The sequence below is a fragment of the Pinus tabuliformis genome, chromosome 6, assembly GCF_031772625.1.
Source record: "Pinus tabuliformis cultivar Carrire ecotype Pingquan chromosome 6, CPIR1, whole genome shotgun sequence".
Classification (NCBI taxonomy): domain Eukaryota; kingdom Viridiplantae; phylum Streptophyta; class Pinopsida; order Pinales; family Pinaceae; genus Pinus; species Pinus tabuliformis.
In genome coordinates this window covers 647,807,768-647,820,123 of record NC_142292.1, presented here as the reverse complement: position 1 = coordinate 647,820,123, position 12,356 = coordinate 647,807,768, and the positions used below count along the sequence as shown (strand labels likewise).

The following is a 12,356-nucleotide window of genomic DNA, read 5'->3' as shown; positions in this document are numbered from 1 at the left end:
AAGCTCACCAAGTCGACTCCATTATACCCCATACTGATGAGCAAAAAAAGGTCATCAACAGGATGATAGTGCACATACTATGCATGTACAATTCTAAGCATCTACGAACATGGGATGAGACTCTTCCTTATGTGCAACACAATTATCACAGAGCTATCTAGATTCCATATATCCACTGGCCACAGCCCCTTTCAAGCGGGCCTGGGATTTCAACCATTAAGTCTCATTGATGTTGCTTCGCTTCTTGCCACTACACAGGAAGAATCTGCACATGTTCAGTCTGAAGCTGATAAAGCCACCAAGTTTATTGAGTGCATTCAACACATTCACCAACAGGTTCACAACATCTTGGATAAAGCCAATGCCAAGTACAAACAACGACATGATTAGCATCGGGTGCCACATAAATTTCAGGTGGGCGACAAAGTTTGGCTGCATCTGTAGAAAGAACGCCTTGTCAGAGCCCATCAAAAGCTTCGACCACTCCGATACGGGCCTTACACCATCATCAAGCTTGTGGGAGACAACGTTTTCGAGCTCAGTATCCCCCCATTCCTTGGTTTGCACCCAGTATTCAATGTAGACCGCCTTCGGCCATACTTTCCTCCATTGTTGGACACATCAAACATCGTTGAGCAGCTGACGCCAACAGAGCTCAACCTAGATTGCATTGAACAAGCCACAATTAATCGGATCATCGACACATAAATCAAGAACACTCGCCAATAGAGGATCCAACTGTATCAGGTTGTCAAAGTTGGCCAGCTCCCGCACCAAGGCAAGTGGCTCATTAAGGACAAAGTTCAGCAAAAGCTTCCCCATCTCATGGAGGCACTCAACACAATGGGGACCATTGCTTCCTAAGGGGGGGAGGACTAATCCAGGTGGATATTAGTGGCCACCTACCTATTCCATTTGGACCCCCAACTCTGTTTACTTTAAGTTTCTTTAAATTCTAGCACAACTTTCTATTTTTGGCAGTTTTTCAAGTCCTAAACTTCCAAAGTCGTTTTGAGACCCTAAACTGTGTTTTTTGGAAAATGCGCCAAACTCATAACCCATAGGAAAAATTTGTTGTCCTCGGATAGATCTTTCTAACAAGGTATCGTGCACGCCAAACGGAGATCATATGCCAAATTACAACCCCAAGAAAGTTGGCATTGCAACTAATCCCAAAGGGGCCCACAAACTTTTAGCGCATCATCTATTAGGGTTAGGTTTTTGGATGTTTAGGGTTTCCATTGTTTCTCAATAATAAAAAGGCCTTTGAGCCTCATTATAACACAGTTCAAAAGACATGTAGTCGTCACATCTCTTCTCAAAGATAAGCTACTATCGCCCAAGCTAGTTTGTTTCCATCCTACATGTAAACAGTTTTCAGTATCTGTTATTAATTAATTGAAGCTCAGTGTTCGCTATAGCTTCGTGTTTCTATTTAAATATGCATTTCATTTCGCTCCTGCATAAATCCAAATCACATCACCTCGTGAATAATGTGGGGCAAGGCGTAGATTGTTGTGGTGTTGAAGGTGCCAATAGAATGAAGTGACGCTCTGCAAGTGATAGGAGTCCCATGGCTCTCAACGCTTCACCTGTATGGTGTCATAATGCTCCTCTAATGAACCAAGACCCTAGCTAAGTTGTCCAGCCCATGATGGAAACCACCTGTCAATCACACACAATGTCTAATGTTGCATCTTTTCCATTAGGTACAATTAATCATTAGTGCATCTAAGTGGACCAAGCTTGTTAATCAAGGGCAAATTGAGACTTCATGCAGGGTTTTTCTTCCAAATTTGAGGCTTTGATCACGTAATAATGTTACCTCCCCAGGGAGGAGTGGTTAATACGCAACCTTATTAGGTGTTCCTAGCCCCTAAGGGGAAAGACATGTCCCTAGTCCATCCTTCAATCAATAAGTGGCATATGAATAATGATGGGATGGATGGGGATAAAGGGGGTCTCAAAGCTAAATGCCATGGACCAAGGGCTAGTAATAACAAGGAAGTCCACATATTGGGTATATAGATGTGAGGGAGAAATCGTGGATGCATGAGTTACCCCAGCATTTGTTTTTCCACCCCTCTTTATTTGCCTTTTGTTTTTTCTTGATTTTTCTTTGTATCATTGCTTGAAGCTCTAGGAAATGAGAGCATGTTGTGAATGATGTATAGCAGTTACTACCCCCTTAAAGGTAGGGTGGTTCATCACCCCTAGGGGTTGGGATGTGCATGGGTTCCTTTTATGATGTGATGGGGCAATCATGGGCCCTAGGAACCACGATGATGGTCATAATGATAAGGGGTAGAGAGCTCATGCTTGGTTTTTTCCCACATGTCATAATTAATATCTCAACCATCTTTTGCATTTTACGATTTTCTTTTTCTTTTGTTTCTTGCTTGTGACCATGATTTGCTTTTTTCTTTTAGCTGCATCAACCTTTGAGACAACGTTTTCAGGCTCAACTCAAATATGTGGACAAGGGGAGGGGGTGTGTCAGCACCCTATGGGCCTGGAGAAGGGAAATAATGAAAAAGGGCTCGTAATGTGCGGTGGGGAGCGATAAATATGAGATGGGAAAAGAGGACCACGCTACCAATATCGTGGTTTCCCAAGTAGTGCCCTTCTTAAATCCATAGGTCAATAGAGGAGATCCCACTAGACTAGGGTTGAAGATTAATTTGCCATTTAAGTTGAGGGAACAAAATCACAGTCAAAACCCTTCCTTCTTCCAAGTCACCCAATAATCAATGCCAAAATGCCCAAATCAAAAACAAACATAAGCACCCAATTGCACAATGAAAAACATACCTTTTGGGTTGGATTTCCCAACTTCTAACATGTACTCCTGACAAATGGGTGAGGAAACATACAACTAATGCAGGTGGCGGAGATAAAGTGGCACATCACATCGGCTACAACGTGGTTGTTAGGGGTTGCTAGCTGCTAGCTGGAAGAAGATGAATAGAAGAAATGCTCTCCTAGTGGTACCCTATTTTGGTGGGTAACATCTGGCTCCAACTGGGACATGAGCTCATTGTAGAGTGCATGATCTATGTACTCGAATGGGGAGGTCATGAGAACTCCACCAATCTCCTGGAACACAAACCTATATCCTACACATCACAATACAACTATTTGAAGCATGTGTGTTGGCCATACTTTTATCCCATGTTGCACTGGCTGTGGGGACGAGGGGGGCGGGGGGACGAGTTTCTGGGATGGCTAGAGCGCACCCCCAAATTTTCAGGGGATGGCGGGTTGGGGACGGCAAGTGCAGCAACTAATTTTTATATTTGTTAAAAAATTAAAATTAAAATAAAATTTAGTAATACAACATAAACATGAAAGAAACATAAACCATATCAAACCATACTATTGGTTAAAAACTTTAAACATAAACATAAATCTAAAGACTAAAGTCTAATACTAATACTATCTAATCATCATTGACAATTGTGCATCACAAAAGCAAATTTCGTCATCATTGAATAACTTAAGAAGTACTATTGAATTTCAATCTACTATTGTTTAGTATCTACATAATCATTCTATGATGCATGATTAATCATTTCAAAATTTAAATAGCAGTTAAAGCGTAAAAGTAAATAGTATTAAAATTTAATAAAGTTGTAAACATGAACAAGTCATTAAAATTTAAATATAAATCTCAAATTAAGAGTCTAGAAAACCATGGTAAAAATTAAAATAATATAAATATAGTCACTAGTGTAGTTGCCAAATGGAAAAATCAAAATGTCTCAAGACAACAAAAAAGGAAGTATGAGTCAATATCCATAGTAGCATGAAGGCTGAAGCTACTCAAAGATTCATATCTTTTGCATCAAGTCTATCTGAAAATGCTTGAGCCTCACTATCTTCTCTCCCATCATCATCAATGCTTTGCAACTGCAGCTCAATGTCATCTAATGGTACATTAACCAATCCTGTATGGATAGATGGCCCATCATCATCATCATCAATCTGTGAAGCATCCTCAGGATCTACATCCCACTGTGTTGTAGGTCCCTGTAAATACTCTGGAGTCTTCCTTGTAAGAAGGCGAAGACTGTTGTGCACATAAACTAGTTTCTCCGCTCTTTTAGAGGTAAGCCTATTCCTCTTAATAGAGTGGATAAAACTAAATGTAGACCAATTCCTTTCTGCAGCTGAAGAACTAGCAACCTAAGATAGTAAACGCATAGCAAGAGTGTGTATTTTTGGTGCTTTGTCCCCATACATCCTCCACCATCCACTAGGACTTTTTTGTGCCATACCCAACAAATCTTTCTTTGCAACTCTAGAGAAAGTGGGGCTACTAAGCAAAGCAAAATCAAGAAACTGTTCTCGAAATATGGTTGCTTGTTCTGATGTATACATCTTTTCTATAGCATCAATAAAGTCTTGTTTCACTTCAAGGTCATCTATTGGTGGAACTCTGTCTTCCCTCTCCACATACCACTTTGGATTAAGTGCATAAACAGCCATATAAAGAGGTGTGTTTAACTTGTTCCATCTCTTTTCAATCAACCTTTTGTGTTCATTAAATAACTCCAAAGAGGGCTCCCTTTGACGAATGATGGACCTAATATTTCCAATCATGCTATCAATTGACTCATATATTTCCCCAAGGCAAGGGGAATCTGAATCTGCATACCTGATTAGCTCCACTATTGGAGCAGTGAATGAGACAATGTATTTCACATCAACCCACCAATCATCATTCAACACCAATTGCCTTACTTTCTTTCCCTGATCTGTTTTGGATTCCCCCCATGCAGACCACTCAAAACTTATAACAATGGCCTTTAAGGCATGTTGCACCTCTAGCATGCGATTAAGAAGGAGATAGTAGGTGGCATACCTTGTATCTATTGGTTTCAAGAACTCATTTTTTGCATAAATTCTATAAATAGCTAAAGAGGCATGGTGGTTGCAAATGAACATTTGCACCTCTCTTGCATCCAAAATAATGCGGGTGATCCAAGAAATTTTACCAATGTCTTTGAGTGCATTATTTAAAGCATGCACACAACAAGGAGTCCAAAATAGATGCTTGTACCTGCTTTGAATCATCAACCCTGCAAACCTACAAACTGGTGCAGCATCTGTGATAACTTGAACTACATTTGTAGGACCAATCTCCTCAATTGCATCTTTTAATACCTCATACTGAAAGGTTGCATCCTTCATCTTTCCAGAACAATCAATTGCCCTTAAGAAATATGGTCCAATTGGAGAGGTGACAATGATGTTCAACAAAGGCCTTTGTTGAATATTTGTCCAACCATCCATGATGATTGAACACCCATATTCAACCCATGATTTTTTAAGGCCTTCCATCACTGAATGCATCTTTGTGACCCCTCTATCTAACAATGTTGTCCTCAATTTATTGTAACCAGGGGGCTGAAATGATGGACCAGCAGCAATGACTTTCTTTATCATCTCTTTGTACTGAGGGGAACAGGTGGCATTAAATGATATTCCATTGGCAAAGAAGAATTCAGCCACTGCATCCTCTGCCTCATTCTTGCGTTGCACATTGAACCACTCTGCCACAGCAGCTTTGCCTTTTTTACTTGAACTAGATTTACTGGAACCTAAATCAATTGAATCTTTTTCATTGATTTCTCTTTGAGAGTACTCTTCTTCTATGCTTAAAATTTTTGGTTTTTTGAAGACAGTAGAGTTGTCCTCCTCCATCTCTACAATGCCACCTGTGGCAGCCATGTGAAGTTTAGTAAGTTCAATTCTCTTTTCCAATGGACAAGTGCATGCCTTTACTCCATCTCCAAGAATACACAAAAGATGATGGTAAACCCTAGTGTAGCTTCCCTTGAAATTATGACCACAAAGGTTGCATGCCCACTCCTCTGAACCACCATTGTTTTTCTTTTTATTCTTGGTGATTTTTTTGACAAACTAAAGCAAGGGTTTCTTTGTGTTGATGAAAACAAAATTTTCTGTTGCCCCTGCTAATGTTTCACCCTCAAGTTGAGCAACTGCTGAAGTATTGTTGTCCATTTGATTTGTTTTTAGAGGTGAGGTCTGTAATTTAAAAATACAATAGATATGTTTTAAAATTTTAATTTTTAAGGAAAAAAATTAAAAATATGATATAGCAAACCATACAACTGGTTAAAAAATTATTTAAAAAAAAAATTTAACTTAAGTTTCTTGCACTGTTGCTCCAAGTTTCTTGATAGGCTCCAAGCAAGACACTGAAAACTTTGATAGAAACATAAAAACATTAAAAATAAATAAAAAATTTATCATTTATGGGTTCTAGTGATGATTGATAAATCATAAACTAAAGTTAAATTTTTTGTAGCGTTTTAACCTGCATTTTTCGGGGTCGACTTCTGACTTTTAGCTCCAAAAATGCAAAAATGTGCTTAGTTGCTCACTATTGGGCGTTTAAATTGCTGGCCGTGATGGCTAAGCGTGCGTTTAAACAACTGGGCGTGAAAGCTAGGTTGTTGGGTGTGAAGTTTGAACTGTTGGGCATCAAGTTTGAATAGTTGGGCGTGAAGTGAAGGTTGCTCGTTGTTGGGCATGAAGCCTGCCCCAAAACACTGAAGCGTGAACCCAAAACAGTGAAAAAAGTTAAAAACTGAAGCTTGTGTGAACCCTGTTCTAAAACACTGGTGCACTGTGACTGCATGCGTGAAAGATTGGTGAGTCGATGACTAAACCTACGTGCCTGAAGAAACACTGGTGACTGAACCGGCGTGCTTGAATCTCCTTGTTGGCTCTCTCCCTGTCAGCGGTTGAACAGTGAATGGATGGTAAACTTGCATGCTTGAATCTCCTCTCAGCTCTCTCCCTGTTGGCGGCTGAACAGCGAATGGATGGTAATTTGGTAAATGAGAGCGATGGTGTATAGGGTAAAACCATAAATGAGAGCGATCGTATGTTTTAAACTTTTAAGTTTTAGGTATAGGGTAAAAGTTTAAAACAGTAAATGTTTTCATTTTATTTTTTTATTACAAATTACAATTGAAAAAAAAAAAATATATATATATATAAATGAAAAATATAGTATTTATTTTAACTTGTAAATTTAAATTATATTGGGGACGTCTAGAAGTCCCCGATTTATTGAGGGACGTTTTGGAAGTCCCCAAAAAGTCCTCGATTTTTCGAGGGACGACTAGGGGACGGCCTTGAAGTCCCCAAGTGCTCGATGGAGTCCTCGCTAGATTTGGAACATTTCCGACGAGTTCCAAAGTCCCCGGATTGCCGAAATGGAGGAAACGTCATGAATTATGGCGGGGACGGGTCCCCGTGCAACATAGCTTTTATAGCCCATGTTTTTCATCAAATAATAAATCCATACAATAAAGTAAAGTTATCCTAAGATGCAAAACTTATCTACAATGCATCTTACTCTAGCAAGAGAACATGATATGATAATAGTAGCTATGCAAACATGATATGCAATGCATCCTACACTACTATGTATAACATGCATGAGCTAAGTATAGTTATAGAACCAATGTAACCAGCATATTATTAGATCAATATAACATCTTTTGTTCATACAAGTTCTAGTAAGATGGGTAATCAAAACCTTCAAAAATTGGCTCAACGAAGGGCAAGGGTGGGGGGCAGGAAAACAAGAAGACCAAAGTTCAAACATCATGAAAAAGAATCATGTATGAGGAAGAAGAATCCAACTTGCACCATTGGATCCTCTCTTCTAACCAAAGAAGGGAGAATTCAACAATCAAGCCCATGAACTTTCATTGAAGAGCAACCTCGGGAATATCATTCTCATCATTGTCCTTAGAAACATCTTGGGAGTGATATGATGAGGAAGATGAAGGAAAGATAAGGTCATCATTAGTGTCATATATTGGATCATTGTCAAAACGATGACCAATATTCCATTTGCCTTCTTCTATATGTAGGAATTGAGAAATGTCAATATCATGTGAATCCTAAGGAACCATTTCCTCAAGTTTCGTGTAACATCCAAAAGGGGAGTCGCCATGGTGAATTCAAAATGCCTCGAGAGATGCTTGCTTCACCCTACAAGCATTAATATTCAGGTTCAATGAAGAACAAGGGATTCGTTCTTCCAATGGAGTTGCCAAATAAGGAGTTGTATTGTCGTATGGGGACAAAGCACACACTTCGTGTCCCCAACAACGGCGCCAAAATGAAACCCTACAAGACAAGAGCTAGACAAAGTGCTAACAATAGGGTAGAGGCCCAATGTCACCTCAACCAAAACCCCCTGCTCTTTACGGACTTTCACCGATGGGAGGAGTCCTAGTAGGAGGGAGATCACTTAAAATAGATATGCTAGGTATAAGGCACAAAGTGATCAAGCTAGAGCTCATTCAAGAGAGAGACTCAATAATGGTTCAAGGCTTCAAAGAAGCAAAACACTCTCAAAGAAAAATCCTAGAAAAGAAGGCTCAAGACCTAGGGTTTCAATATTTTTCAATGGTGATAGGTATTCACAAGGTCAAGACCAGAGGGAAAGGATCTCTTACAATATATTCAACTAAGCCAAAGCTCATGAAACCCTCAAGAAAGTCCTTCAAGTTGAGGGGAAAAGAGACTAGGGTTTCCCCCTTGGAGCAACACCTAGGGCAAGATATTTTATGGATGAAATTTGAGTTGATGTGCACCAAATTGATAGGTTAGGTAGCCTAGACCTATTTCTTGATGTTTAGGCTCTCAAATCACCAAAAAACCTCATCCCTAAAATTTTACTGCAAGCCCTAGATTTTCACCTTAGCCTTAAAAGGACCAAATTTAAGGAGAGAAAATTATGAAGAAAATTTTGAGATGATCATCAAAGTGTTAAATTTGGCAACTAGGGCCAAACTCCACCTTGGACAACTCATATGATGCAGCTGATATTTTTATTGGATTCCTCTTTCCAAGAGGTGTAGGATTGACCTAAGGATCATCTCATTCTGACAAGTACAATGGAATTATGAATTTATTTTGTTTATGGACAAATTGTAAAGGTCGACCAGCAATCTAAAGTAGGCTCAAAAGCCCAACAGTGATGTCTATTCATCCTCAACGTTGCATATAAATAGAAAGTGCATTTGCCTCATTTGGACATCAATCATTCACACACATCTCTCTCTCATCTGATTGGTTCGTACACTTTTATGGGCAGTCTCTCTCTCCACACGTGCGAAGAATAAGACACGGATTTTTTGTTTCAGCGTTGACCGAATTTCAGGGAGGTTTGACCAGCGTGACCGAGCAGCGTTGACCTTGTTTGACTGTGATTTTTGTGGGATTATTTCTATTTGGGCAAGCCGCATTTCTGGGCACAGAAATCACAACAATCTGTGGTGTTTGAATAGCGTTGACTACAAGAGGGTTTGACCGCAGGTTTGACTCTGCTTTGACTGAGTTTTTCGGAATTGTTTTGAGCTGATTCGCATGACTGTTGGAGGCAGAGTTGACTGGTTTTGACTGAGCTGTTTTGGAGGATAAATTTTGCCCTGTTGACCAGCGTTGACATTCTTGTTAGGGCTTCCTGTGGCTGCTATTTGATTGGACAAATTTCACTTTAATTGGGCAAGTGAATATTGCATATTGTACTCTCTCTCTGTGCTAAACTTTTGAAGAATAATAAGAAGACTTGATTGAAGGGTTTTCCCACATTAGGGTTTTTCTCTGGCATCCGCCAAATATTGTGTCCTCGTCTTGGCTTGTCTTCTGCTTTTTATTTATGTTCTATCTGCATTTACTATCATGTTAATGTGATTGTTAATCTGGAAATTGATATTGGGCTGATAAGAAAAATTGAAGTAAATTGTTGTTAAGCATAGACCATACCAATGTTATCTAAAATTGGCATCAAAACCTTCACAAAATTGGCTTGATGAAGGGCAAGGGTGGGAGGCAGGAAAACAAGAAGACCAAAGTTCAAACATCATGAAAAAGAATCATGTATGAGGAAGAAGAATCCAACTTGCACCATTGGATCCTCTCTTCTAACCAAAGAAGGGAGAATTTAACAATCAAGCCCATGAACTTCCGTTGAAGAGCAACCTTGGGAATATCATTCTCATCATTGTCCTTAGAAACATCTTGGGAGTGATATGATGAGGAAGATGAAGGAAAGATAAGGTCATCATTAGTGTCATATATTGGATCATTGTCAAAACGGTGACCAATATCCCATTTGCCTTCTTCTATATGTAGGAACTGAGAAATGTCAATATCATGTGAATCCTAAGGAACCATTTCCTCAAGTTTCATGTAACATTCAAAAGGGGATTTGCCATGGTGAATTCAAAATTCCTCGAGAGATGCTTGCTTCACCCTACAAGCATTAACATTCAGGTTCAATGAAGAACAAGGGCTTCGTTCTTCCAATGGAGTCGCCAAATAAGGAGTTGTATTGTCGTATGGAGACAAGACACACACTTCGTGTCCCCAACAATGGTGCCAAAATGCTACCACAAAATCTCACAGGTCTTGGAAAGGGAAACCCTACAAGACAAGAGCTAAACAAATTGCTAACAATAGGGTAGAGGCCCAATATCACCTCAACCAAAACCCCATGCTCTTTACAGACTTTCATCGATGGGACGAGTGTCGGTAGGAGGGAGATCACTTAAAATAGATATGCTAGGCATTAGGCACAAAGTGATCACGCTAGAGCTCATTCAAGAGAGAGACTCAATAATGGTTCAAGGCTTCAAAGAAGCAAAACACTCTCAAAGAAAAACCCTAGAAAAGAAGGCTCAAGAACTGCGGTTTCAATATTTTTCAATGGTGATAGGTATTCACAAGGTCAAGGCCGGAGGGAAAGGATCTCTTACAATGATATTCAACTAAGCCAAGGCTCATGAAACCCTCAAGAAAGTCTGTTATGAAACCAGCGCAAGAAAAGATAGAAAAGATAGATCAACGCCTTAGAATTCAGCCTCTTCGAGGGGGCAACCTCCTTTACATTACTTAAATGAACAATTTTTGGATGATACAAATGACAAAACCTCCTTTCTATATATAGGAGTCTAAGGAGTCACAATATAATCCAGCCGACCTAACAATAATAATATAAAGCCACAAAAATAACAATAGAGGGATTCTATGGGGCACAGAAATAACAATATGGAGGTAATAGGGGCACAACAATATAAATAAGGGGTATAACTACAATAGTAATGGGGTAATCACTAGTATTATAGGGACCCAACATGCCCCTCTCCTTCAAAAAAGTGTTGTCCTCAACGCTTGAGTAGTTCTGGATACTTCTGCATAAAATTCTCATCCTCCCATGTGGAATCTTCAGCGGATAAGTTCTTCCACTTGATAAGATACTCTGAAATTGATCGATTTCGTAGCTGTCGAGTTCTTGTTTCTGTGACTGCTTCCGGTTCCAATATAATTTTTCCTTCCTCATCAAGTTCTGGCAATATTGTTTGAATTGGGAGCTTGTCACCTATAACCTTCTTTAAACATGAAACATGGAAGACTGGGTGCAATCGAGATTCGAGAAGCTGCAGGAAGCTCCAATTTGTATGCCATAGTACCAATCTTTTGCAACACCTTGTACGGACCATAATACTTTGGTGATAATTTATTATCCTTCTTAGCTTGCTTTAGGGACATTTGCTTATATGGTTGTAGCCGTAGGAATACCCAATCACCTACATCAAAACTTCTTTCACTGCGATGTTGATCTGCCTGTTGTTTCATTCTATTTTGTGCCAACACGAGGTTATCCTTTAAGAGTTGGAGGACTTGTTGTTGATGTTCGATGTGATGTTCCACTGCCTGAACCTTAGAATTTTCTCTTAAATATGATGTGATGGATGGTGGTTGATACCCATAAAGTGCCATAAATGGGGTCATTTTTGTTGCTGTATGGAAGGAAGTGTTATACCACCATTCAGCCAGAGGCAACCGTTTGACCCATTGTGTCTGTTTATCAGATACAAAGCAACGAAGATATCCTTCCAAACATTTGTTTACTATCTCAGTTTGCCCATCAGATTGAGGATGATAAGATGAGCTATGAGCTAACTGAGTACCAAGACAAGAAAATAATTCTGTCCAAAAATTTCCAGTGAAAATGGGATCTCTGTCACTTACAATAATCTTTGGGTTTCCATGTAGCTTTTGAACTATTTCCATAAATGCAGTAGAAACTGTACTGGCTTTAAATGGATGTGATAATGCACAAAAGTGTGCATACTTGGTAAGTCTGTCAACTACCACCATGATGACACTCTTTCCCTCAGACTTGGGTAAACCTGTGATAAAATCCATTGAAACCTCCTCCCAACGTTGGCTTGGAATGGATAAAGGTTGTAATAGACTCGGTGTCTTAATTGTTTCAAATTTATTTTGCTGGCAAACCA

The 12,356-nt window shown here is 39.5% G+C and overlaps 1 protein-coding gene across 4 annotated transcripts in view; it reads right to left on the bottom strand.

Moving 5' to 3' along the window:
• The window catches only part of LOC149260285 (FAD-binding protein), a 375,148-nt gene that overhangs the window by 335,426 nt on the left and 27,366 nt on the right, over window positions 1-12,356 (bottom strand). The window lies entirely within an intron of this gene.